Source organism: Chiloscyllium plagiosum, unplaced genomic scaffold (assembly GCF_037043375.1).
Source record: "Chiloscyllium plagiosum isolate Xiang-an unplaced genomic scaffold, Cpla_swu_hap1 HiC_scaffold_27, whole genome shotgun sequence".
In the NCBI taxonomy this organism is placed as follows: Eukaryota; Metazoa; Chordata; class Chondrichthyes; order Orectolobiformes; family Hemiscylliidae; genus Chiloscyllium; species Chiloscyllium plagiosum.
In genome coordinates, this window is record NW_028270165.1 from 72275209 (window position 1) to 72294704 (window position 19496).

The 19496-nt window shown below is 46.2% G+C and overlaps 1 protein-coding gene across 1 annotated transcript in view; it reads right to left on the reverse strand.

Moving 5' to 3' along the window:
- Positions 1-19496, reverse strand: part of LOC122543575 (uncharacterized) — a 34672-nt gene that overhangs the window by 14588 nt on the left and 588 nt on the right. The gene's annotated exons all lie outside the window — the stretch shown is intronic.

The window sequence follows — 19496 nt, forward strand, 5'->3', positions numbered from 1 at the left end:
CGAGGGGTTCGGGGTGGTTTATATACAGAGTAACAGATACCCGGGAGGGAGTTACAGACTGGAATCTAATCGAGGGGTTCGGGATGGTTTACATACAGAATAACAGATACCCGGGAGTGAGTTACAGACTGGAATCTAAATGAGGGGTTCGGGGTGGTTTATATACAGAATAACAGATACCCGGGAGTGAGTTACAGAGTGGAATCTAATCGAGGGGTTTAGGGTGGTTTATATACAGAATAACAGATACCCCGGGAGGGAGTTACAGACTGGAATCTGACCCAGGGGTTCGGGGTGGTTTATATACAGAATAACAGATACCCCGGGAGGGAGTTACAGACTGGAATCTGATCCAGGTGTTCAGGGTGGTTTATATACAGAATAACAGATACCCCGGGAGGGAGTTACAGACTGGAATCTGATCCAGGGGTTCGGGGTGGTTTATACACAGAATAACAGATACCCTGGGAGGGAGTTACAGACTGGAATCTAATCGAGGGGTTCGGGGTGGTTTATATACAGAATAACAGATACCACGGGAATGAGTTACAGACTGGAATCTAATCGAGGGGTTCAGGGTGGTTTATATAGAGAATAACAGATACCCCGGGAGGGAGTTACAGACTGGAATCTAATCGAGGGGTTCGGGGTGGTTTATATACAGAATAACAGATACCCCGGGAATGAGTTACAGACTGGAATCTAATCGAGGGGTTCGGGGTGGTTTATATACAGAATAACAGATACCCGGGAGGGAGTTACAGACTGGAATATAATCGAGGGATTCGGGGTGGTTTATATACAGAATAACAGATACCCTGGGAGGGAGTTACAGACTGGAATCTAATCGAGGGGTTCGGGGTGGTTTATATACAGAATAACAGATACCTGGGAGGGAGTTACAGACTGGAATCTAATCGAGGGGTTCGGTGTGGTTTATATACAGAATAACAGATACCCCGGTAGTGAGTTACAGAGTGGAATCTAATCGAGGGGTTTAGGGTGGTGTATATACAGAAGAACAGATACCCGGCAGGGGGTTACAGACTGGAATCTGATCCAGGGGTTCGGGGTGGTTTATATACAGAATAACAGATACCCGGGAGGGAGTTACAGACTGGAATCTGATCCAGGGGTTCGGGGTGGTTTATATACAGAATAACAGATACCCGGGAGGGAGTTACAGACTGGAATATAATCGAGGGGTTCGGGGTGGTTTATATACAGAATAACAGATACCCAGGAGGGAGTTACAGACTGGAATCTAATCGAAGAGGTTTAGGGTGGTTTATATACAGAATAACAGATACCCGGGAGGGAGTTACAGACTGGAATCTAATCGAGGGGTTTGGGGTGGTTTATATACAGAATAACAGATACCCAGGAGGGAGTTACAGACTGGAATCTAATCGATGTGTTCGGGGTGGTTTATATACAGAATAACAGATACCTGGGAGGGAGTTACAGACTGAAATCTAATCCAGGGGTTCGGGGTGGTTTATATACAGAATAACAGATACCCGGGATAGAGTTACAGACTGGAATCTGATCCAGGGGTTCGGGGTGGTTTATATACAGAATAACAGATACCCGGGAGGGAGTTACAGACTGGAATCTGATCCAGGGGTTCGGGGTGGTTAATATAGAGAATAACAGATACCCGGGAGGGAGTTACAGACTGGAATCTGATCCAGGGGTTCGGGGTGGTTTATATACAGAATAACAGATACCCGGGAGTGAGTTACAGACTGGAATCTAATCGAGGGGTTCGGGGTGGTTTATATACAGAATAACAGATACCCGGGAGTGAGTTACAGAGTGGAATCTAATCGAGGGTTTAGGGTGGTTTATATACAGAATAACAGATACCCCGGGAATGAGTTACAGACTGGAATCTAATCGAGGGGTTCGGGGTGGTTTATATACAGAATAACAGATACCCGGGAGTGAGTTACAGACTGGAATATAATCGAGGTGTTCGGGGTGGTTTATATACAGAATAAAAGATACCTGGGAGGGAGTTACAGACTGGAATCTAATCGAGGGATTCGGGGTGGTTTATATACAGAATAACAGATACCCGGGAGTGAGTTAGAGAGTGAATCTAATCGAGGGGTTCGGGGTGGTTTATATACAGAATAACAGATACCCGGGGAGTGAGTTACAGACTGGAATCTAATCGAGGGGTTTGGGGTGGTTTATATACAGAATAACAGATACCCTGGGAGGGAGTTACAGACTGGAATCTAATCGAGGGGTTCGGGGTGGTTTATATACTGAATAACAGATACCCGGGAGGGAGTTACAGACTGGAATATAATCGAGGGGTTCGGGGTGGTTTATATACAGAGTAACAGATACCCGGGAGGGAGTTACAGACTGGAATCTAATCGAGGGGTTCGGGATGGTTTACATACAGAATAACAGATACCCGGGAGTGAGTTACAGACTGGAATCTAAATGAGGGGTTCGGGGTGGTTTATATACAGAATAACAGATACCCGGGAGTGAGTTACAGAGTGGAATCTAATCGAGGGGTTTAGGGTGGTTTATATACAGAATAACAGATACCCCGGGAGGGAGTTACAGACTGGAATCTGACCCAGGGGTTCGGGGTGGTTTATATACAGAATAACAGATACCCCGGGAGGGAGTTACAGACTGGAATCTGATCCAGGTGTTCAGGGTGGTTTATATACAGAATAACAGATACCCCGGGAGGGAGTTACAGACTGGAATCTGATCCAGGGGTTCGGGGTGGTTTATACACAGAATAACAGATACCCTGGGAGGGAGTTACAGACTGGAATCTAATCGAGGGGTTCGGGGTGGTTTATATACAGAATAACAGATACCACGGGAATGAGTTACAGACTGGAATCTAATCGAGGGGTTCAGGGTGGTTTATATAGAGAATAACAGATACCCCGGGAGGGAGTTACAGACTGGAATCTAATCGAGGGGTTCGGGGTGGTTTATATACAGAATAACAGATACCCCGGGAATGAGTTACAGACTGGAATCTAATCGAGGGGTTCGGGGTGGTTTATATACAGAATAACAGATACCCGGGAGGGAGTTACAGACTGGAATATAATCGAGGGATTCGGGGTGGTTTATATACAGAATAACAGATACCCTGGGAGGGAGTTACAGACTGGAATCTAATCGAGGGGTTCGGGGTGGTTTATATACAGAATAACAGATACCTGGGAGGGAGTTACAGACTGGAATCTAATCGAGGGGTTCGGTGTGGTTTATATACAGAATAACAGATACCCCGGTAGTGAGTTACAGAGTGGAATCTAATCGAGGGGTTTAGGGTGGTGTATATACAGAAGAACAGATACCCGGCAGGGGGTTACAGACTGGAATCTGATCCAGGGGTTCGGGGTGGTTTATATACAGAATAACAGATACCCGGGAGGGAGTTACAGACTGGAATCTGATCCAGGGGTTCGGGGTGGTTTATATACAGAATAACAGATACCCGGGAGGGAGTTACAGACTGGAATATAATCGAGGGGTTCGGGGTGGTTTATATACAGAATAACAGATACCCAGGAGGGAGTTACAGACTGGAATCTAATCGAAGAGGTTTAGGGTGGTTTATATACAGAATAACAGATACCCGGGAGGGAGTTACAGACTGGAATCTAATCGAGGGGTTTGGGGTGGTTTATATACAGAATAACAGATACCTAGGAGGGAGTTACAGACTGGAATCTAATCGATGTGTTCGGGGTGGTTTATATACAGAATAACAGATACCTGGGAGGGAGTTACAGACTGAAATCTAATCCAGGGGTTCGGGGTGGTTTATATACAGAATAACAGATACCCGGGATAGAGTTACAGACTGGAATCTGATCCAGGGGTTCGGGGTGGTTTATATACAGAATAACAGATACCCGGGAGGGAGTTACAGACTGGAATCTGATCCAGGGGTTCGGGGTGGTTTATATACAGAATAACAGATACCCGGGAGGGAGTTACAGAGTGGAATCGAATCGAGGGTTTAGGGTGGTTTATATACAGAATAACAGATACCCCGGGAGGGAGTTACAGACTGGAATCTGACCCAGGGGTTCGGGGTGGTTTATATACAGAATAACAGATACCCCGGGAGGGAGTTATAGACTGGAATCTGATCCAGGGGTTCAGGGTGGTTTATATACAGAATAACAGATACCCCGGGAGGGAGTTACAGACTGGAATCTGATCCAGGGGTTCGGGGTGGTTTATACACAGAATAACAGATACCCTGGGAGGGAGTTACAGACTGGAATCTAATCGAGGGGTTCGGGGTGGTTTATATACAGAATAACAGATACCCCGGGAATGAGTTACAGACTGGAATCTAATCGAGGGGCTCGGGGTGGTTTATATACAGAATAACAGATACCCCGGGAGGGAGTTACAGACTGGAATCTAATCGAGGGGTTCAGGGTGGTTTATATAGAGAATAACAGATACCCCGGGAGGGAGTTACAGACTGGAATCTAATCGAGGGGTTCGGGGTGGTTTATATACAGAATAACAGATACCCCGGGAATGACTTACAGACTGGAATCTAATCGAGGGTTTCGGGGTGGTTTATATACAGAATAACAGATACCCGGGAGGGAGTTACAGACTGGAATATCATCGAGGGATTCGGGGTGGTTTATATACAGAATAACAGATACCCGGGAGGGAGTTACAGACTGGAATCTAATCGAGGGGTTCGGGGTGGTTTATATACAGAATAACAGATACCTGGGAGGGAGTTACAGACTGGAATCTAATCGAGGGGTTCGGGGTGGTTTATATACAGAATAACAGATACCCCGGTAGTGAGTTACAGAGTCGAATCTAATCGAGGGGTTTAGGGTGGTTTATATACAGAATAACAGATACCCGGGGAGTGAGTTACAGACTGGATTATAATCGAGGGGTTCGGGGTGGTTTATATACAGAATAACAGATACCCGGGAGTGAGTTACAGACTGGAATCTGATCCAGGGGTTCGGGGTGGTTTATATAGAGAATAACAGATATCCGGGAGTGAGTTACAGACTGGAATCTAATCGAGGGGTTCGGGGTGGTGTATATACAGAATAACAGATACCCGGGAGGGAGTTACAGACTGGAATCTGATCCAGGGGTTCGGGGTGGTTTATATACAGAATAACAGATACCCGGGAGGGAGTTACAGACTGGAATATAATCGAGGGGTTCGGGGTGGTTTATATACAGAACAACAGATACCCAGGAGGGAGTTACAGACTGGAATCTAATCGAGGTGTTCGGGGGGTTTATATACAGAATAACAGATACCCCGGGAGGGAGTTACAGACTGGAATCTAATCGAGGGGTTCGGGGTGGTTTATATACAGAATAACAGATACCCAGGAGGAAGTTACAGATTGGAAACTAATCGAGGGGTTCGGGGTGGTTTATATACAGAATAACAGATACCCGGGAGGGAGTTACAGACTGGAATATAATCGAGGGGTTCGGGGTGGTTTATATACAGAGTAACAGATACCCGGGAGTGAGTTACAGACTGGAATCTAAATGAGGGGTTCGGGGTGGTTTATATACAGAATAACAGATACCCGGGAGGGAGTTACAGGCTGGAATCTAATCGAGGGGTTCGGGATGGTTTATATACAGAATAACAGATACCCGGGAGTGAGTTACAGACTGGAATCTAAATGAGGGGTTCGGGGTGGTTTATATACAGAATAACAGATACCCGGGAGTGAGTTACAGAGTGGAATCTAATCGAGGGGTTTAGGGTGGTTTATATACAGAATAACAGATACCCCGGGAGGGAGTTACAGACTGGAATCTGACCCAGGGGTTCGGGGTGGTTTATATACAGAATAACAGATACCCCGGGAGGGAGTTACAGACTGGAATCTGATCCAGGGGTTCGGGGTGGTTTATATACAGAATAACAGATACCCTGGGAGGGAGTTACAGACTGGAATCTAATCGAGGGGTTCGGGGTGGTTTATATAGAGAATAACAGATACCACGGGAATGAGTTACAGACTGGAATCTAATCGAGGGGCTCGGGGTGGTTTATATACAGAATAACAGATACCCCGGGAGGGAGTTACAGACTGGAATCTAATTGAGGGGTTCAGGGTGGTTTATATAGAGAATAACAGATACCCCGGGAGCGAGTTACAGACTGGAATCTAATCGAGGGGTTCGGGGTGGTTTATATACAGAATAACAGATACCCCGGGAATGAGTTACAGACTGGAATCTAATCGAGGGGTTCGGGGTGGTTTATATACAGAATAACAGATACCCGGGAGGGAGTTACAGACTGGAATATAATCGAGGGATTCGGGGTGGTTTATATACAGAATAACAAATACCTGGGAGGGAGTTACAGACTGGAATCTAATCGAGGGGTTTAGGGTGGTTTATATACAGAATAACAGATACCCGGGGAGTGAGTTACAGACTGGAATATAATCGAGGGGTTCGGGGTGGTTTATATACAGAATAACAGATACCCGGGAGTGAGTTACAGACTGGAATCTGATCCAGGGGTTCGGGGTGGTTTATATAGAGAATAACAGATACCCGGGAGTGAGTTACAGACTGGAATCTAATCGAGGGGTTCGGGGTGGTGTATATACAGAATAACAGATACCCGGCAGGGAGTTACAGACTGGAATCTGATCCAGGGGTTCGGGGTGGTTTATATACAGAATAACAGATACCCGGGAGGGAGTTACAGACTGGAATCTGATCCAGGCGTTCGGGGTGGTTTATATACAGAATAACAGATACCCGGGAGGGAGTTACAGACTGGAATATAATCGAGGGGTTCGGGGTGGTTTATATACAGAATAACAGATACCCAGGAGGGAGTTACAGACTGGAATCTAATCGAAGAGGTTTAGGGTGGTTTATATACAGAATAACAGATACCCGGGAGGGAGTTACAGACTGGAATCTAATCGAGGGGTTCGGGGTGGTTTATATACAGAATAACAGATACCCAGGAGGGAGTTACAGACTGGAATCTAATCGATGTGTTCGGGGTGGTTTATATACAGAATAACAGATACCCGGGAGGGAGTTACAGGCTGGAATCTCATCGAGGGGTTCGGGGTGGTTTATATACAGAATAACAGATACCTGGGAGGGAGTTACAGACTGAAATCTAATCCAGGGTTCGGGGTGGTTTATATACAGAATAACAGATACCCGGGAGGGAGTTACAGACTGGAATCTGATCCAGGGGTTCGGGGTGGTTTATATACAGAATAACAGATACCCGGGAGAGAGTTACAGACTGGAATCTGATCCAGGGGTTAGGGGTGGTTTATATACAGAATAACAGATACCCGGGAGGGAGTTACAGACTGGAATCTAATCGAGGGGTTTAGGGTGGTTTATATACAGAATAACAGATACCCGGGAGTGAGTTACAGAGTGGAATCTAATCGAGGGTTTAGGGTGGTTTATATACAGAATAACAGCTACCCCGGGAGGGAGTTACAGACTGGAATCTGACCCAGGGGTTCGGGGTGGTTTATATACAGAATAACAGATACCCGGGAGGGAGTTACAGACTGGAATCTAATCCAGGGGTTCGGGGTGGTTTATGTACAGAATAACAGATAGCCGGGAGCGAGTTACAGACTGGAATCTAATCCAGGGGTTCGGGGTGGTTTATATACAGAATAACAGATACCTGGGAGGGAGTTACAGATTGGAATCTGATCCAGGGTGGTTTATATACAGAATAACAGATACCCGGGAGTGAGTTACAGACTGGAATCTAATCGAGTGGTTCGGGGTGGTTTTTATACAGAATAACAGATGCACGGGAGGGAGTTACAGACTGGAATCTAATCCAGGGGTTCAGGGTGGTTTATATACAGAATAACAGAGACCCCGGAGGGAGTTACAGACTGGAATCTAATCCTGGGGTTCGGGGTGGTTTATATACAGAATAACAGATACCCGGGAGGGAGTTACAGACTGGAATCTAATCGAGGGGTTCGGGGTGGTTTATATACACAATAACAGATACCATGGAAGGGAGTTACAGACTGGAATCTAATCGAGGGGTTCGGGGTGGTTTATATACACAATAACAGATACCATGGAAGGGAGTTACAGACTGGAATCGCATCGAGGGGTTCAGGGTCGTTTATATACAGAATAACAGATGCACGGGAGGGAGTTACAGACTGGAATCTAATCCTGGGGTTCAGGGTGGTTTACGTATAGAATAACAGACACCCGGGAGGGAGTTACAGACTGGAATCTAATCGAGGGGTTCTGGGTGGTTTATATACAGAATAACAGATACCCGGGAGGGAGTTACAGACTGGAATCTAATCGAGGGGTTCGGGGTGGTTTATATACAGAATAACAGATACCATGAAAGGGAGTTACAGACTGGTATCTCATCGAGGGGTTCAGGGTGGTTTATATACAGAATAACAGATACCCCGGGAGGGGGTTCCAGACTGGAATCTAATCCAGGGGTTCCGGGTGGTTTATATACAGAATAACAGATACCCGGGAGTGTGTTACAAACTGGAATCTAATCGAGGGGTTCAGGGTGGTTTATATACAGAATAACAGATACCCCGGAGGGAGTTACAGACTGGAATCTAATCCAGGGGTTCGGGGTGGTTTATATACAGAATAACAGATACCCGGGAGTGAGTTACAGACTGGAATCTAATCCAGGGGTTCCGGGTGGTTTATATACAGAATAACAGAGACCCGGGAGGGAGTTACAGACTGGAATGTAATCGAGGGGTTCGGGGTGGTTTATATACAGAATAACAGATCCCCGGGAGGGAGTAACAGACTGGAATCTGATCCAGGGGTTCGGGGTGGTTTATATACAGAATAACAGATACCCGGGAGGGAGTTACAGACTGGAATCTAATCGAGGGGTTCAGGGTGGTTTATATAGAGAATAACAGATACCTTGGGAGGGAGTTACAGACTGGAATCTTATCGAGGGGTTCGGGGTGGTTTATATACAGAGTAACAGATACCCCGGGAATGAGTTGCAGACTAGAATCAAATCGAGGGGTTCGGGGTGGTTTATATACAGAATAACAGATACCCGGGAGGGAGTTACAGACTGGAATATAATCGAGGGGTTCGGGGTGGTTTATATACAGAATAACAGTTACTCGGGAGGGAGTTACAGACTGGAATCTAATCGAGGGGTTCAGGGTGGTTTATATAGAGAATAACAGATACCCCGGGAGGGAGTTACAGACTGGAATCTTATCGAGGGGTTCGGGGTGGTTTATATACAGAATAACAGATACCCCGGGAATGAGTTACAGACTGGAATCTAATCCAGGGGTTCGGGGTGGTTTATATACAGAATAACAGATACCTGGGAGGGAGTTACAGATTGGAATCTGATCCAGGGGTTCAGGGTGGTTTATATACAGAATAACAGATACCCGGGGAGTGTGTTACAGACTGGAATCTAATCTAGGGGTTCAGGGTGGTTTATATACAGAATAACAGATACCCGGGAGTGAGTTACAGACTGGAATCTAATCGAGTGGTTCGGGGTGGTTTTTATACAGAATAACAGATGCACGGGAGGGAGTTACAGACTGGTATCTAATCCAGGAGTTCAGGGTGGTTTATATACAGAATAACAGATACCCGGGAGGGAGTTACAGACTGGTATCTAATCGAGGGGTTCAGGGTGGTTTATACACAGAATAACAGATACCATGGAAGGGAGTTACAGACTGGAATCTAATCGAGGGGTTCGGGGTGGTTTATATACACAATAACAGATACCATGGAAGGGAGTTACAGACTGGAATCGCATCGAGGGGTTCAGGGTCGTTTATATACAGAATAACAGATGCACGGGAGGGAGTTACAGACTGGAATCTAATCCTGGGGTTCAGGGTGGTTTACGTATAGAATAACAGATACCCGGGAGGGAGTTACAGACTGGAATCTAATCGAGGGGTTCTGGGTGGTTTATATACAGAATAACAGATACCCGGGAGGGAGTTACAGACTGGAATCTAATCGAGGGGTTCGGGGTGGTTTATATACAGAATAACAGATACCATGAAAGGGAGTTACAGACTGGTATCTCATCGAGGGGTTCAGGGTGGTTTATATACAGAATAACAGATACCCCGGGAGGGGGTTCCAGACTGGAATCTAATCCAGGGGTTCCGGGTGGTTTATATACAGAATAACAGATACCCGGGAGTGTGTTACAAACTGGAATCTAATCGAGGGGTTCAGGGTGGTTTATATACAGAATAACAGATACCCCGGAGGGAGTTACAGACTGGAATCTAATCCAGGGGTTCGGGGTGGTTTATATACAGAATAACAGATACCCAGGAGGAAGTTACAGATTGGAAACTAATCGAGGGGTTCGGGGTGGTTTATATACAGAATAACAGATACCCGGGAGGGAGTTACAGACTGGAATATAATCGAGGGGTTCGGGGTGGTTTATATACAGAGTAACAGATACCCGGGAGTGAGTTACAGAGTGGAATCTAATCGAGGGGTTTAGGGTGGTTTATATACAGAATAACAGATACCCCGGGAGAGAGTTACAGACTGGAATCTGACCCAGGGGTTCGGGGTGGTTTATATACAGAATAACAGATACCCCGGGAGGGAGTTACAGACTGGAATCTGATCCAGGGGTTCGGGGTGGTTTATATACAGAATAACAGATACCCTGGGAGGGAGTTACAGACTGGAATCTAATCGAGGTGTTCGGGGTGGTTTATATAGAGAATAACAGATACCACGGGAATGAGTTACAGACTGGAATCTAATCGAGGGGCTCGGGGTGGTTTATATACAGAATAACAGATACCCCGGGAGGGAGTTACAGACTGGAATCTAATTGAGGGGTTCAGGGTGGTTTATATAGAGAATAACAGATACCCCGGGAGCGAGTTACAGACTGGAATCTAATCGAGGGGTTCGGGGTGGTTTATATACAGAATAACAGATACCCCGGGAATGAGTTACAGACTGGAATCTAATCGAGGGGTTCGGGGTGGTTTATATACAGAATAACAGATACCCGGGAGGGAGTTACAGACTGGAATATAATCGAGGGATTCGGGGTGGATTATATACAGAATAACAAATACCTGGGAGGGAGTTACAGACTGGAATCTAATCGAGGGGTTCGGGGTGGTTTATATACAGAATAACAGATACCCCGGTAGTGAGTTACAGAGTGGAATCTAATCGAGGGGTTTAGGGTGGTTTATATACAGAATAACAGATACCCGGGGAGTGAGTTACAGACTGGAATATAATCGAGGGGTTCGGGGTGGTTTATATACAGAATAACAGATACCCGGGAGTGATTTACAGACTGGAATCTGATCCAGGGGTTCGGGGTGGTTTATATAGAGAATAACAGATACCCGGGAGTGAGTTACAGACTGGAATCTAATCGAGGGGTTCGGGGTGGTGTATATACAGAATAACAGATACCCGGCAGGGAGTTACAGACTGGAATCTGATCCAGGGGTTCAGGGTGGTTTCTATACAGAATAACAGATACCCGGGAGGGAGTTACAGACTGGAATCTGATCCAGGCGTTCGGGGTGGTTTATATACAGAATAACAGATACCCGGGAGGGAGTTACAGACTGGAATATAATCGAGGGGTTCGGGGTGGTTTATATACAGAATAACAGATACCCAGGAGGGAGTTACAGACTGGAATCTAATCGAAGAGGTTTAGGGTGGTTTATATACAGAATAACAGATACCCGGGAGGGAGTTACAGACTGGAATCTAATCGAGGGGTTCGGGGTGGTTTATATACAGAATAACAGATACCCAGGAGGGAGTTACAGACTGGAATCTAATCGATGTGTTCGGGGTGGTTTATATACAGAATAACAGATACCCGGGAGGGAGTTACAGGCTGGAATCTCATCGAGGGGTTCGGGGTGGTTTATATACAGAATAACAGATACCTGGGAGGGAGTTACAGACTGAAATCTAATCCAGGGTTCGGGGTGGTTTATATACAGAATAACAGATACCCGGGAGGGAGTTACAGACTGGAATCTGATCCAGGGGTTCGGGGTGGTTTATATACAGAATAACAGATACCCGGGAGGGAGTTACAGACTGGAATCTGATCCAGGGGTTAGGGGTGGTTTATATACAGAATAACAGATACCCGGGAGGGAGTTACAGACTGGAATCTAATCGAGGGGTTTAGGGTGGTTTATATACAGAATAACAGATACCCGGGAGTGAGTTACAGAGTGGAATCTAATCGAGGGTTTAGGGTGGTTTATATACAGAATAACAGATACCCCGGGAGGGAGTTACAGACTGGAATCTGACCCAGGGGTTCGGGGTGGTTTATATACAGAATAACAGATACCCGGGAGGGAGTTACAGACTGGAATCTAATCCAGGGGTTCGGGGTGGTTTATGTACAGAATAACAGATAGCCGGGAGCGAGTTACAGACTGGAATCTAATCCAGGGGTTCGGGGTGGTTTATATACAGAATAACAGATACCTGGGAGGGAGTTACAGATTGGAATCTGATCCAGGGGTTCGGGGTGGTTTATATACAGAATAACAGATACCCGGGGAGTGTGTTACAGACTGGAATCTAATCTAGGGGTTCAGGGTGGTTTATATACAGAATAACAGATACCCGGGAGTGAGTTACAGACTGGAATCTAATCGAGGGTTTAGGGTGGTTTATATACAGAATAACAGATACCCCGGGAGGGAGTTACAGACTGGAATCTGACCCAGGGGTTCGGGGTGGTTTATATACAGAATAACAGATACCCGGGAGGGAGTTACAGACTGGAATCTAATCCAGGGGTTCGGGGTGGTTTATGTACAGAATAACAGATAGCCGGGAGCGAGTTACAGACTGGAATCTAATCCAGGGGTTCGGGGTGGTTTATATACAGAATAACAGATACCTGGGAGGGAGTTACAGATTGGAATCTGATCCAGGGGTTCGGGGTGGTTTATATACAGAATAACAGATACCCGGGAGGGAGTTACAGACTGGAATCTAATCGAGGGGTTCGGGGTGGTTTATATACACAATAACAGATACCATGGAAGGGAGTTAGAGACTGGAATCTAATCGAGGGGTTCGGGGTGGTTTATATACACAATAACAGATACCATGGAAGGGAGTTACAGACTGGAATCGCATCGAGGGGTTCAGGGTCGTTTATATACAGAATAACAGATGCACGGGAGGGAGTTACAGACTGGAATCTAATCGTGGGGTTCAGGGTGGTTTACGTATAGAATAACAGATACCCGGGAGGGAGTTACAGACTGGAATCTAATCGAGGGGTTCTGGGTGGTTTATATACAGAATAACAGATACCCGGGAGGGAGTTACAGACTGGAATCTAATCGAGGGGTTCGGGGTGGTTTATATACAGAATAACAGATACCATGAAAGGGAGTTACAGACTGGTATCTCATCGAGGGGTTCAGGGTGGTTTATACACAGAATAACAGATATCCCGGGAGGGGGTTCCAGACTGGAATCTAATCGAGGGGTTCGGGGTGGTTTATATACAGAATAACAGATACCCCGGGTGCGGGTTACAGACTGGAATCTAATCGAGGGGTTCGGGGTGGTTTATATACAGAATAACAGATACCCGGGAGGGAGTTACAGACTGGAATGTAATCGAGGGGTTCGGGGTGGTTTATATACAGAATAACAGATACCCGGGAGGGAGTTACAGACTGGAATCTAATCCTGGGGTTCGGGGTGGTTTATATACAGAATAACAGATCCCCGGGAGGGAGTAACAGACTGGAATCTGATCCAGGGGTTCGGGGTGGTTTATATACAGAATAACAGATACCCGGGAGGGAGTTACAGACTGGAATCTAATCGAGGGGTTCAGGGTGGTTTATATAGAGAATAACAGATACCTTGGGAGGGAGTTACAGACTGGAATCTTATCGAGGGGTTCGGGGTGGTTTATATACAGAGTAACAGATACCCCGGGAATGAGTTGCAGACTAGAATCAAATCGAGGGGTTCGGGGTGGTTTATATACAGAATAATAGATACCCCGGGAGGGAGTTACAGACTGGAATCTAATCGAGGGGTTCGGGGTGGTTTATATACAGAATAACAGTTACTCGGGAGGGAGTTACAGACTGGAATCTAATCGAGGGGTTCAGGGTGGTTTATATAGAGAATAACAGATACCCCGGGAGGGAGTTACAGACTGGAATCTTATCGAGGGGTTCGGGGTGGTTTATATACAGAATAACAGATACCCCGGGAATGAGTTACAGACTGGAATCTAATCCAGGGGTTCGGGGTGGTTTATATACAGAATAACAGATACCTGGGAGGGAGTTACAGATTGGAATCTGATCCAGGGGTTCAGGGTGGTTTATATACAGAATAACAGATACCCGGGGAGTGTGTTACAGACTGGAATCTAATCTAGGGGTTCAGGGTGGTTTATATACAGAATAACAGATACCCGGGAGTGAGTTACAGACTGGAATCTAATCGAGTGGTTCGGGGTGGTTTTTATACAGAATAACAGATGCACGGGAGGGAGTTACAGACTGGTATCTAATCCAGGAGTTCAGGGTGGTTTATATACAGAATAACAGATACCCGGGAGGGAGTTACAGACTGGTATCTAATCGAGGGGTTCAGGGTGGTTTATACACAGAATAACAGATATCCCGGGAGGGGGTTCCAGACTGGAATCTAATCGAGGGGTTCGGGGTGGTTTATATACAGAATAACAGATACCCCGGGTGCGGGTTACAGACTGGAATCTAATCGAGGGGTTCAGGGTGGTTTATATACAGAATAACAGAGACCCCGGAGGGAGTTACAGACTGGAATCTAATCCAGGGGTTCGGGGTGGTTTATATACAGAATAACAGATACCCCGGGAGTGTGTTACAGACTGGAATCTAATCCAGGGGTTCGGGGTGGTTTATATACAGAATAACAGATACCCGGGAGGGAGTTACAGACTGGTATCTCATCGAGGGGTTCAGGGTCGTTTATATACAGAATAACAGATGCACGGTAGGGAGTTACAGACTGGAATCTAATCCTGGGGTTCAGGGTGGTTTACGTATAGAATAACAGATACCCGGGAGGGAGTTACAGACTGGAATCTAATCGAGGGGTTTGGGGTGGTTTATATACAGAATAACAGATACCATGAAAGGGAGTTACAGACTGGTATCTCATCGAGGGGTTCAGGGTGGTTTATCTACAGAATAACAGATACCCCGGGAGGGGGTTCCAGACTGGAATCTAATCCAGGGGTTCCGGGTGGTTTTTATACAGAATAACAGATACCCGGGAGTGTGTTACAAACTGGAATCTAATCGAGGGGTTCAGGGTGGTTTATATACAGAATAACAGATACCCCGGAGGGAGTTACAGACTGGAATCTAATCCAGGGGTTCGGGGTGGTTTATATACAGAATAACAGATACCCGGGAGAGAGTTACAGACTGGAATCTAATCCAGGTGTTCCGGATGGTTTATATACAGAATAACAGAGACCCGGGAGGGAGTTACAGACTGGAATGTAATCGAGGGGTTCGGGGTGGTTTATATACAGAATAACAGATACCCGGGAGGGAGTTACAGACTGGAATCCAATCCTGGGGTTCGGGGTGGTTTATATACAGAATAACAGATACCCGGGAGGGAGTTACAGACTGGAATCTAATCGAGGGGTTCAGGGTGGTTTGTATAGAGAATAACAGATACCTCGGGAGGGAGTTACAGACTGGAATCTTATCGAGGGGTTCGGGGTGGTTTATATACAGAATAACAGATACCCCGGGCATGAGTTACAGACTGGAATCAAATCGAGGGGTTCGGGGTGGTTTATATACAGAATAACAGATACCCGGGAGGGAGTTACAGACTGGAATATAATCGAGGGGTTCGGGGTGGTTTATATACAGAATAACAGTTACTCGGGAGTGAGTTACAGACTGGAATATAATCGAGGGGTTCGGGGTGGTTTATATACAGAATAACAGATACCCCGGGAGGGAGTTACAGACTGGAATCTAATCGAGGGGTTCAGGGTGGTTTATATACAGAATAACAGATACCCGGGAGGGAGTTACAGACTGGAATCTAATCGAGGGGTTCAGGGTGGTTTATATAGAGAATAACAGATACCCCGGGAGGGAGTTACAGACTGGAATCTTATCGAGGGGTTCGGGGTGGTTTATATACAGAATAACAGATACCCCGGAAATGAGTTACAGACTGGAATCTAATCGAGGGGTTCGGGGTGGTTTATATACAGAATAACAGATACCCGGGAGCGAGTTACAGACTGGAATATAATCGAGGGGTTCGGGGTGGTTTATATACAGAATAACAGATACCCCGGGAATGAGTTACAGACTGGAATCTAATCGAGGGGTTCGGGGTGGTTTATATACAGAATAACAGATACCCGGGAGTGAGTTACAGAGTGGATTCTAATCGAGGGGTTTAGGGTGGTTTATATGCAGAATAACAGATACTCGGGGAGTGAGTTACAGACTGGAATATAATCGAGGGGTTCGGGGTGGTTTATATACAGAATAACAGATACCCGGGGAGTGAGTTACAGACTGGAATCTAATCGAGGGGTTCGGGGTGGTTTATATACAGAATAACAGATACACGGGAGTGAGTTACAGACTGGAATCTGATCCAGGGGTTCGGGGTGGTTTATATACAGAATAACAGATACCCGGGAGGGAGTTACAGTCTGGAATCTAATCCAGGGGTTCGGGGTGGTTTATATACAGAATAACAGATACCCGGGAGGGAGTTACAGACTGGAATCTAATCGAGGGGTTCGGGGTGGTTTAGAGTTAGAATAACAGATACCCGGGAGTGAGTTACAGACTGGAATCTAATCGAGGGGTTCGGGGTGGTTTATATACAGAATAACAGATACCCGGGAGGGAGTTACAGACTGGAATCTAATCGAGGGGTTCAGGGTGGTTTATATACAGAATAACAGATACCCGGGAGGGAGTTACAGACTGGAATCTGATCCAGGGGTTCGGGGTGGTTTATATACAGAATAACAGATACCCGGGAGGGAGTAACAGACTGGAATCTGATCCAGGGGTTCGGGGTGGTTTATATACAGAATAACAGATACCCCGGGAGGGAGTTACAGACTGGAATCTGATCCAGGGGTTCAGGGTGGTTTATATACAGAATGACAGATACCCGGGAGGGAGTTACAGACTGGAATCTAATCGAGGAGTTCCGGGTGGTTTATATACAGAATAACAGATACCACGGGAATGAGTTACAGACTGGAATCTGATCCAGGGGTTCGGGGTGGTTTATATACAGAATAACAGATACCCGGGAGGGAGTTACAGACTGGAATCTAATCGAGGGGTTCGGGGTGGTTTATGTACAGAATAACAGATACCCGGGAGTGAGTTACAGACTGGAATCTAATCGAGGTGTTCGGGGTGGTTTATATACAGAATAACAGATACCCGGGAGGGAGTTACAGCCTGGAATCTGATCCAGGGGTTCAGGGTGGTTTATATACAGAATAACAGATACCCGGGACGGAGTTACAGACTGGAATCTGATCCAGGGGTTCAGGGTGGTTTATATACAGAATGACAGATACCCGGGAGGGAGTTACAGACTGGAATCTAATCGAGGGGTTCGGGGTGGTTTATATACAGAATAACAGATACCCCGGGAGGGAGTTACAGACTGGAATCTGATCCAGGGGTTCAGGGTGGTTTATATACAGAATGACAGATACCCGGGAGGGAGTTACAGACTGGAATCTAATCGAGGGGTTCGGGGTGGTTTATATACAGAATAACAGATACCCCGGGAGTGAGTTACAGACTGGAATCTAATCGAGGGGTTCGGGGTGGTTTATATACAGAATAACAGATACCCCGGGAGTGAGTTACAGACTGGAATCTAATCGAGGGGTTCGGGGTGGTTTATATACAGAATAACAGATACCCAGGAGGGAGTTACAGACTGGAATCTAATCGAGGGGTTCGAGGTGGTTTATATACAGAATAACAGATACACGGGAGTGAGTTACAGACTGGAATCTGATCCAGGGGTTCGGGGTGGTTTATATACAGAATAACAGATACCCGGGAGGGAGTTACAGTCTGGAATCTGATCCAGGGGTTCGGGGTGGTTTATATACAGAATAACAGATACCCGGGAGGGAGTTACAGACTGGAATCTAATCGAGGGGTTCGGGGTGGTTTAGAGTTAGAATAACAGATACCCGGGAGTGAGTTACAGACTGGAATCTAATCGAGGGGTTCGGGGTGGTTTATATACAGAATAACAGATACCCGGGAGGGAGTTACAGACTGGAATCTAATCGAGGGGTTCAGGGTGGTTTATATACAGAATAACAGATACCCGGGAGGGAGTTACAGACTGGAATCTGATCCAGGGGTTCGGGGTGGTTTATATACAGAATAACAGATACCCGGGAGGGAGTAACAGACTGGAATCTGATCCAGGGGTTCGGGGTGGTTTATATACAGAATAACAGATACCCCGGGAGGGAGTTACAGACTGGAATCTGATCCAGGGGTTCAGGGTGGTTTATATACAGAATGACAGATACCCGGGAGGGAGTTACAGACTGGAATCTAATCGAGGAGTTCCGGGTGGTTTATATACAGAATAACAGATACCACGGGAATGAGTTACAGACTGGAATCTGATCCAGGGGTTCGGGGTGGTTTATATACAGAATAACAGATACCCGGGAGGGAGTTACAGACTGGAATCTAATCGAGGGGTTCGGGGTGGTTTATGTACAGAATAACAGATACCCGGGAGTGAGTTACAGACTGGAATCTAATCGAGGTGTTCGGGGTGGTTTATATACAGAATAACAGATACCCGGGAGGGAGTTACAGCCTGGAATCTGATCCAGGGGTTCAGGGTGGTTTATATACAGAATAACAGATACCCGGGAGGGAGTTACAGACTGGAATCTGATCCAGGGGTTCAGGGTGGTTTATATACAGAATGACAGATACCCGGGAGGGAGTTACAGACTGGAATCTAATCGAGGGGTTCGGGGTGGTTTATATACAGAATAACAGATACCCCGGGAGGGAGTTACAGACTGGAATCTGATCCAGGGGTTCAGGGTGGTTTATATACAGAATGACAGATACCCGGGAGGGAGTTACAGACTGGAATCTAATCGAGGGGTTCGGGGTGGTTTATATACAGAATAACAGATACCCGGGAGGGAGTTACAGACTGGAATCTAATCGAGGGGTTCGGGGTGGTTTATATACAGAATAACAGATACCCCGGGAGTGAGTTACAGACTGGAATCTAATCGAGGGGTTCGGGGTGGTTTATATACAGAATAACAGATACCCGGGAGGGAGTTACAGCCTGGAATCTGATCCAGGGGTTCAGGGTGGTTT